The sequence below is a fragment of the Schistocerca piceifrons genome, chromosome 9 (assembly GCF_021461385.2).
Source record: "Schistocerca piceifrons isolate TAMUIC-IGC-003096 chromosome 9, iqSchPice1.1, whole genome shotgun sequence".
Classification (NCBI taxonomy): Eukaryota; Metazoa; Arthropoda; class Insecta; order Orthoptera; family Acrididae; genus Schistocerca; species Schistocerca piceifrons.
Window position 1 is genome coordinate 91,629,164 of NC_060146.1, and position 10,611 is coordinate 91,639,774.

Here is a 10,611-nt window from a genome sequence, read left to right on the forward strand (position 1 = left end):
GAAATCAGATTGCAAGTTGGAATTTCTATATTTGCATACATACTCCGCAATCCACCATATGGTGCGTCGTGGAGGGTACCTCGTTCCACAACTAGCATCTTCTCTCCCTGTTCCACTCCCAAACAGAACGAGGGAAAAATGACTGCCTATATGCCTCAGTACGAGCCCTAATCTCTCTTATCTTACCTTTGTGGTCTTTCCGCGAAATATAAGTTGGCGGCAGTGAAATTGTACTGCAGTCAGCCTCAAATGCTGGTTCTCTAAATTTCCTCAGTAGCGATTCACGAAAAGAACGCCTCCTTTCCCCTAGAGACTCCCATTCGAGTTCCTGAAGCATTTCCTTAACACTCGCGTGATGATCAAACCTACCAGTAACAAATCTAGCAGCCCGCCTCTGAACTGCTTCTATGTCCTCCCTCAATCCGACCAGATAGGCATCCCAAACGCTCGAGCAGTATTCCAGAATACGTCGTATTAGTGTTTTAAAGCGGTCTCCTTTACAGATGAACCACATCTTCCCAAGATTGTAACAATGAACCGAAGACGTCTATCCGCCTTCCCCACAACTGCCATTACATGCTTGTCCCACTTCATATCGCTCTGCAATGTTACGCCCAAATACTTAATCGACGTGACTGTGTCAACCGCTACATTACTAATGGAGTATTCAGACATTACAGGATTCTTTTTCCTATTCATCTGCATTAATTTACATTTATCTATATTTAGAGTTAGCTGCCATTCTTTACACCAATCACAAATCCTGTCCAAGTCATCTTGGATCCTCCTACAGTCACTCAACGACAACACCTTCCCGTACACCACAACATCATCAGCAAACAGGCGCACATTGCTATCCACCCTATCCAAAAGATCATTTACGTAGATAGAAAACAACAGTGGACCTACCACATTTCCCTGGGGCGCTCCAGATGATACCCTCACCTCCGATGAACTCGCACCATCAAGGACAACGTACTGGGTTCTATTACTTAAGATGTCTTCGAGCCAGTCACATACTTGCGAACCAATCCCATATGCTCGTACCTCAGGAGTCTGCAGTGGGGCACCGAGTCAAACACTTTCCGGAAGTCAAAGAATATGGCATCCGTCTGATACCCTTCATCCATGGTTCGCAAGATATCATGTGAAAAAAGGGCAGGTTGCGTTTCGCGGGAGCAATGCTTTCTAAAGCCGTGCTGATGCATGGACAGCAACTTCTCTGTCTCAAGGAAATTCATTATATTCGAACTGAGAATATGTTGGAGAATCCAGCAACAAACCGATGTTAAGGATATTGGTCTGTAAATTTGAATGGCTCTGAGCACTACGGGACTTAACTTCTGCGGTCATCTGTCCCCTAGAACTTAGAACTACTTAAACCTAACTAACCTAAGGACATCACACACATCCATGCTTGAGGCAGGATTCGAACCTGCGACCGTAGCAGTCGCGCCGTTCCGGACTGTGCGCCGTCACCGCGAGACCACCGCGGCCGGCTGTAGTTTTGAGGATCCGTCCTTCTACCCTTCTTATATACAGGCGTCACCTGTGCTTTTTTCCAGTCGCTTCGGACTTTACGTTGGGCAAGAGATTCACGATAATTGCAAGCTAAGTAAGGAGCCAATGCAGTAGAGTACTCTCTGTAAAACAGAATTGGAATCCCATTAGGACCTGGCGATTCTTCGCTATGACACCATCGTCACTGTTTAGTACAGCAACCCTTATCTTGTTGACATTGTCATAGCTGGACTCTGTTTCTTGCTCCATTAAATGTAATGAGACTTCGTGCACTTTGAGAAAAACTAGTTAGTAAAATTTTGTCTTTAATATGTTAACTTTTTCTCTAATTATTTCTGCTCCTGTCCAGCTTTTCTGTGACGACTGTTAATGCACCATTCTGTAGCCCACCTCTCCTTAATGTTACAAAGTCGTATACAACACCGCCCAACCACTCTTTCAAGTCTTTTCCTGTCTCTGACAGAATTACAAAGAGATCAGCAAACATATTGATGCGTCATTCCTTTCGACCCCCCAAAATGAAAAACATAACAAGTTTGTAGTTGCCAAACACTTCTTTATTACAAACACATGCTTTTAATGAAACTAAGAGTAACACAATTACAATAAAAGGAGCCTGACCTACAGAACAAGCAGCAGTACTCAGATTGGAACACTAATGCATTTGAATGTGACAGACCCAGATCTTTCAATATTTACTCAAGTAATTTTCATTAATTAAAACAATGTTCATAAAACCGTATTAATAAAATTTAACTGACATAACTGAATGCTTCATGACTTACATAGGAACTGGCTTCCATATCAAATTCTGAAACTACTTCCATGGACTGAATTTAAGCAATTGTAACAAATTAAAAGTATTATCAGATTAATGCACTCAGCTAAGCTCCTCTTTAGTATTACTCACAGGTACGCGGTTCACATTCATTTCATGGCCAGAATATAATAATAGCAAAACTTTGAACATATCTTCTAAGGTTCAGTGACCGTGTCAGAGTTATATTAGAATAAATAAGCCCTCGGTCACAAATATTAAGTCAAAATTGACCAGGTTTCGACGCTACTGTGAGCGTCGTCTTCAGAATTAAACTACCTGTTCTAAAACGTAATAGCTGTATAAGACATTAATAAACTAAAGCGTGCACTGACTGGAAAGAGATGCAGTACTTACAAGTCTCATTCTAAAAAAAATCTGAGCCGGAAAGGCGACGTCATGAAAAGTTAGCATTTAGTTGCTTACGTTATGCATGAATCAGTTCCATTACAATTTCATGTGTCTAATTTTGAATGTACAATAGCCTAGTTGTTTCTGCGGCTACTAGATGGCGCTCGTAGCAACAACATGTTTACTTGCCCACACTTTCTAACGAGGACACCTCAGTTTTGTTGCAACCCATGTTCCCTCATGTACGAGTAGCCCTTAGCGGCTCGCCATCTTATCTTATTTAAAACTTTTCATGACGTTTATTAATGTCTTATGTACCTATTATGTTGTAGAGCAGTTAGTTTAATTCTGAAGACGACGCTCATAGTAGCGTCGAAACCTGGTCAATTTTGACTTAATATTTGTGACTGAGGGCTTATTTGTTCTAATATAATAATAGCAATTTAAATAGTCTTAACAAGGAGCCGTAACCAATTTTCACTTTGAAAATTAGTGATGGACTCAAGTAGACCGAAAGGTGATACCAGATGGAGGAGATTCACGGACGAGAAGGTAAGATGGAGTAACTTTGGGCTACAATTAAGCTTCTAGAGAACCACAACGCTCCACGGGAAAGATGGAATTGCAGGACACTAAGAAAGTAACCACAGACACCGATGCAGGCCCTTAAATTTACCTCTTCCACCGTGATACCCCGATCGGAGTTTGCTCTCGTCGACCACTGACAATTATCTGAAACTTAAACACATCAGCGGCAGACAACATTCTGGCGCATCAGATACACAAAACATATCTGCCCAACTGGTTGTAAATCAACCTTTAATGATATACGGCACCAATGAACTCAAGCCGGACTAACCCAGGTGACCACTTGCCCAGTAACGGCTCTTAAAATTTGATTAGCCAATGCTCTAGAACAAAGAAATAAATAATAACATAGGAACAGGAAACAGGAAAATTATGTCGGCCCGCTCTCGAACGTCCGGCACAGACTTACGTACTATTTGGAATGACCTCTAGCTACGTATTAGGCACGGCTTCATGTCTGTTTGTTGTGCGTTGCTAGCACTCCCTTAAATACCATCAACATATCAGGCGCCCAGAACAAGTACAGTGACAAATAACTGAAACAACCAAGATAGTTTTCACTGCGCTCGGGTATTCAATTAACGTGAACAGAACCCACCAAGAAACAATTCGACGACTCCAGTTCGCTCACTTTGTGTAAGAAACACGCCGCGGCAGCTGGCCACGCTCCTGCGTCGTACCGACTCGGCCACTCGCCAGCGCCGCACGTCACTGTCGCTCACACAGCTGATCCCCGAACACAAGCCCCTGCAGAGTGCGCGCCGCAGTTAAATAGCCTTCCGCCAAAAATGCGAAGAAGACAAGCAGGCATCGAAAATCGACTCACCACGATCGAGATGACAATCGATGGAGACTGGCGCCAGCAGCGCACCTCCTCACACATATTTTATTATTATTTTTTCTTAAAGTTTAATTCACTCTCTAAATTGTTCTGCGGTTTCTTTCACACCTTGCTCAATGTACGAGGGTTACCCAGACACTAATGGTCCACATGTTTTCTCAGCCGAAAACAATGCTGCGAATGCGAAACGCTACTTATGTACACTACTGGCCATTAAAATTACTACACCAAGAAGAAATGCAGATGAATAACGGGTATTCATTGGACAGATATGTTATACTAGAACTGACATGTGATTACATTTTCACGCAATTTGGGTGCATAGATCCTGAGAAATCAGTACCCAGAACAACCACCTCTGGCCGTAATAACGGCCTTGATACGCCTGGGCATTGAGTCAAACAGAGCTTGGGTGGCGTGTACAGGTACAGCTGCCCATACAGCTTCAACACGATACCACAGTTCATCATGAGTAGCGACTGGCGTATTGTGACTAGTCAGTTGCTCGGCCACCATTGACCAGACGTTCTCAATTTGTGAGAGATCTGGAGAGTGTGCTGCCCAGGACAGCAGTCGAACATTTTCTGTATCCAGAAAGACCCGTACAGGACCTGCAACATGCGGTCTTGCATTATCCTGCTGAAATGTAGGGTTCCGCAGGGATCCAATGAAGGGTAGAGCCACGGGTCGTAACACATCTGAAATGTAACGCCCCACTATTCAAAGTGCCGTCAATGCGAACAAGAGGTGACCAAGACGTGTAACCAATGGTACCATACACCATCACGCCGGGTGATACGCCAGGATGGCGATGACGAATACACGCTTCCAATGTGCGTTCACCGCGATGTCGCCAAACACGGATGCGACCATCATGATGCTGTAAAGAGAATCTGGATTCATCCGAAAAAATGACGTTTTGCCCTTTGTGCACCCAGGTACATCGTTGAGTACACCATCGCAGGGTCTCCTGTCTTTGATGCAGCGTCAAGGGTGATCGCAGCCGTGGTCTCCGAGCTGGTAGTCCATGCTGCTGCAAACGTCGTCGAACTGTTTGTGCAGATGATTATTGTTTTACAAACGTCCCCATCTGTTGACTCAGTGATCGAGACGTGGCTGCACGATCCGTTACAGCCATGCGGATTAGATTCCTGTCATCTTCACTGCTAGTGATACGAGGCCGTTGGGATTCAGCACGACGTTCCGTATTACCCTCCTGAACCCACCGATTCCATATTCTGCTGTCATTGGATCTCGACCAACGCGAGCAGCAATGTCGCGATACGATAAACCGCAATCGCGATAGTCTACAATCCGACCTTTACCAAAGTCGGAAACGTGATGGTACGCATTTCTCCTCCTTACACGAGGCATCACAACAACATTTCAGCAGGCAACGCCAGTCAACTGCTGTTTGTATATGAGAAATCGGTTAGTAACTTTCCTCATGTCAGCACGTTGTGGGTCTCGCCACCGGCGCCAACCTTGTGTGAATGCTCTGAAAAGCTAATCATTTGCATATCACAGCATCTTCCCCCTGTCGGTTAAATTTCGCGTCTGTAGCACGTCATCTTCGTGGTGTAGCAATTTTAATGGCCAGTAGTGTATTATTTGAAGTCTCCGCAGTAAGCGTGCTAGTTTATGACAGTTCCGACAGATAGCGTATCTGCAGGACAGTTTCAAAATGGCGTCTGCAGGTGAAGTACGTTACAAGCAACGTGCCGTCATTGAATTTCTCACTGCAGAGAAAGAAGCTGCGAGGAATATTCACAAAAGTCTGTGACAGAAGTACAGTTAGTCCCTCGACACGGAGGGTGAGGTCATCAGAAGGCGGTTCGGCGGATCTCCACGATTTACAGCGGTCGGGGAGACCATCCAGGGTTGTCACACCTGACATGTTACAGCGAGGTGATGTTGTTATTCAGTTGTTTGGGCCATTCGTGGAAGACATTTTGAGGACGATGAGGAGGTGAATCAGTGAAACCCTGGCTCCGCCACCAGGACATGGGCTGGTACTGACTTGTTTCACCCTTGACGAAGGCCATAGAACGGAGTGGAGATTACGTGGAAAAATGGAATGTATAGGTAAATCACCATTCTTTCGTGTTTGTAATTCTCACTATGTTCAATGGGGAACTCTTGAAGAAAAAAAGTGTGGTGCATTACTTTCTGGACACCCCTCGTACACTGACTGACATCAAGAATAGATTACAGTCTTATGGCGAATAACCTTTCATCCCCGCTACCTTTAGGATTTCAAAGGACGTAGTCCAGTCTAGGATTCCATTTTGCAGTGTCACAGATGTGTCGATAATTATCGACGTACCGCGTTATAATATATGAAATTATGACGCCCTCTCATCTGTTTAATGCTCCTTTAATATTCTACTAAGTGCTTTGTGATTTGTGTCTCACACGTGTTTCCTAGTGCACTTGCCTATAACAGTTTTAAGCGCATCTATGAGAAAATTCATCATGAATTTTGACACAGTGTTAAAGGAGCATTAAATACGCTATCTAGAGTCATTATTTTGTATGGTTCAATGAAAGCTGACGGAACTTCCTCTAAATAGACTTCCTTGTGTAATTTATCACTTTCTTGCTTCAGATGTTTCTTTTTAGATATACGACTGTATTCCACAGGTCATATGAAGTGTGTCGGAGAGCTCTTTGTGTTACTGCTTCATTATCCCCTTTTCTTGTTTCAGTGCGGAGTGGTACAAGGGAAGAACGACTGTTGCCAGTTCTCTGTATGAGATCGGTTCTCTCTGATTTTACTTTCATGAACTTTCCGAAAGATAAGCAGGGTGATTTAGCTGCCCCTATATATGGGTTTCATGCAACCCACAGAGGCTTTCAATAGCACGCACAAGATTTTCATATTCTCTCGTTTGCTACATGCAAACTGTTAGTCCCACATAAATTATGAACAGGACTTTTCCTACCGGAAATCTAATGAATACGTTTTTTCTCGCGGCCATTATTTCCGAATTATTAAGAAAAACTTATATGAGTGATCTTCAAACGCGTCTTTCTTGAAGAAGTCGAATACTGTGGCCTCCAGCAGAAATTTATGCCAGTGCAAAATTTAACTCCATCATATTTCCTACAAAAAGGTCGTGTTAACTTTTCGATAGGACGGAAAGTTTGCATGTAGCTAGCGAGAAAATACAGAAATTTGAGCGTAGCTCTTGAAGGTATTGCGGACTGCATAAAACCTAACGGTAGGCGCAGCTGAATCACCCTGCTTCTAGCAGGAAGTAATACATCCGTTGCCTCTTTAGGAGCATACTCTGTCTAAATTATCGTAGGAAACCACAAAGTGATGAAAGTAAAATCCCGAGGTGCGTCGGAGACCTGCATCATCTTTGCTGTAGAATCTGCTGTTACGATCTTACGTACCAACTAGGCAGCCTATGAGTGGTAGAAGTACGTCATTGTGGCGGAGATCGCGCGAAGTGGCATTAAGAGTGCAACAGATTACACTGTAACGTCAACAACTGAGAAAATTTCTCTCTTGTCTTCTGAGCCAGCTGACATCCGACCTTCCCCAGCTTATGTACGTTTACTATAGAACGCTGGCGCCAATAAGTTTCATTGAGAGTGTCGCCAACACGAATAAGCATCACACAGCGGTGGTTGGGTCTGTAGTGAGACTACAGCCGAACTGGGGCAATGCGTGCACGTTCATGAATTGTTATCAAACTGGGTAACGCTATTATTGATAAACTTTTGTAGTAACAAAGTAAACTGTTTCCTGAAAACCTTTACCACACAGGGTGGACTACGCTTATTTGAAACGTCCTGGCGGATTAAAACTGTGCCCCAGACCAGGATTCGAATTCAGAATACTACGGATTATGGCTCGGAGTAACCCTGACGGCAACGCCACCATCTTGAATAATACTTTTCGTGCAGCCACAGGACGTCGTGTTACGACTCAAACTGTGCGCAATAGGCTGCATGATGCGCAACTTCATACCCGAAGTCCATGGCGAGGTCCATCTTTGCAACCAGGACACCATGCAATGCGGTACAGATGGGCCTAACAACATGCCGAATGGACCGCTCAGGATTGGCATTACGTTCTCTTCACCGATGAGTGTCGCATATGCCTTCAATCAGACAATCGTTGGAGACGTGTTTGGAGGCAACCTGGTCAGGCTGAACACCTTAGGCACACTGTCCAGCGAGTGCAGCAAGGGGGAGGTTCCTGGTATTTTAGGGTGGCATTATGTGGGGCCGACGTATGCCGCTGGTAGTCATGGAAGGTTCCGTAACGGCTGTACGATACGTGAATGCCACCCTCCGACCGATAGTGCAACCATATCGGCAGCATATTGGCGAGGCATTCGTCTTCATGGACGAAAATTCGCGCCCCCATCGTGCACGTCTTGTGAATGACTTCATCAGGATAATGACATCGCTCGACTAGCGTGGTCAGCATGTTCTCCAGACATGAACCCTATCGGACATGTCTTTGGTGGATTGAAAAGGGCTGTTTATGGACGACATGACCCATCAAGCACTTTGAGGAATCTACCCCGAATCACCGTTGAGGAGTTGGACAATCTGGACAACAGTGCTTTGATGAACTTGTGGGCAGTATGCCACAACGAATACAGGCATGCATCAATGCAAGAGGACGTGCTACTGGGTATTAGAGATACCGGTGTATACAGCAATCTGGACCATCACCTCTGAAGGTCTCGCTGTATGGTGGTACAACATGTGTGGTTCTCATGAGCAATGAAAAGGGCGCAAATGATGGTTATGCTGATCTCTATTCCAATTTTATGTACAGGTTCCGAACACTCGGAACCGAGGTGATGCAATCTATCACAAAGCGAAAAAAGCGGTCCAACGAAAACATCCATATTTCTTTACATAGAACACGAATATGTAATAAAAAATGGGGGTTTCTATTGAAGAAACGCAATTGATATCCTTTTGACCTATGGCAGCGCCATCTAGCGGGCCAACCATAGTGCCATCTGGTTTCCCCATTCAAGCTACATGAGTTTCGTTCTTCGTAGTTTTTTCGTTTGATGCCTATTTCGTGAGCTGTTTGGCCCGGTAACTATCAATGGACCACCCTGTATATACATACAGGGTGTTTCAAAAATGACCGGTATATTTGAAACGGCAATAAAAACTAAACGAGCAGCGATAGAAATACACCGTTTGTTGCAATATGCTTGGGACAACAGTACATTTTCAGGCAGACAAATTTTCGAAATTACAGTAGTTACAATTTTCAACAACAGATGGCGCTGCGGTCTGGGAAACTCTATAGTACGATATTTTCCACATATCCACCATGCGTAGCGATAATATGGCGTAGTCTTTGAATGAAATTACCCGAAGCCTTTGACAACGTGTCTGGCGGAATGGCTTCACATGCAGATGAGATGTACTGCTTCAGCTGTTCAATTGTTTCTGGATTCTGGCGGTACACCTGGTCTTTCAAGTGTCCCCACAGAAAGAAGTCACAGGGTTTCATGTCTGGCGAATAGGGAGGCCAATCCACGCCGCCTCCTGTATGTTTCGGATAGCCCAAAGCAATCACACGATCATCGAAATATTCATTCAGGAAATTAAAGACGTCGGCCGTGCGATGTGGCCGGGCACCATCTTGCATACACCACGATGTGTTCGCAGTGTCGTCTAAGGCAGTTTGTACCGCCACAAATTCACGAAGAATGTCCAGATGATGCAGTAATCGTTTCGGATCTGAAAAATGGGCCAATGATTCCTTTGGAAGAAATGGCGGCCCAGACCAGTACTTTTTGAGGATGCAGGGACGATGGGACTGCAACATGGGGCTTTTCGGTTCCCCATATGCGCCAGTTCTGTTTATTGACGAAGCCGTCCAGGTAAAAATAAGCTTCGTCAGTAAACCAAATGCTGCCCACATGCATATCGCCGTCATCAATCCTGTGCACTATATCGTTAGCGAATGTCTCTCGTGCAGCAATGGTAGCGGCGCTGAGGGGTTGCCGCGTTTGAATTTTGTATGGATAGAGGTGTAAACTCTGGCGCATGAGACGATACGTGGACGTTGGCGTCATTTGCACCGCAGCTGCAACACAGCGAACGGAAACCCGAGGCCGCTGTTAGATCACCTGCTGCACTAGCTGCGCGTTGCCCTCTGTGGTTGCCGTATGCGGTCGCCCTACCTTTCCAGCACGTTCATCCGTCACGTTCCCAGTCCGTTGAAATTTTTCAAACAGATCCTTTATTGTATCGCTTTTCGGTCCTTTGGTTACATTAAACCTCCGTTGAAAACTTCGTCTTGTTGCAACAACACCGTGTTCTAGGCGGTGGAATTCCAACACCAGAAAAATCCTTTGTTCTAAGGAATAAACCATGTTGTCTACAGCACACTTGCACGTTGTGAACAGCACACGCTTACAGCAGAAAGACGACGTACAGAATGGCGCACCCACAGACTGCGTTGGCTTCTATATCTTTCACATCACTTGCAGCGCCA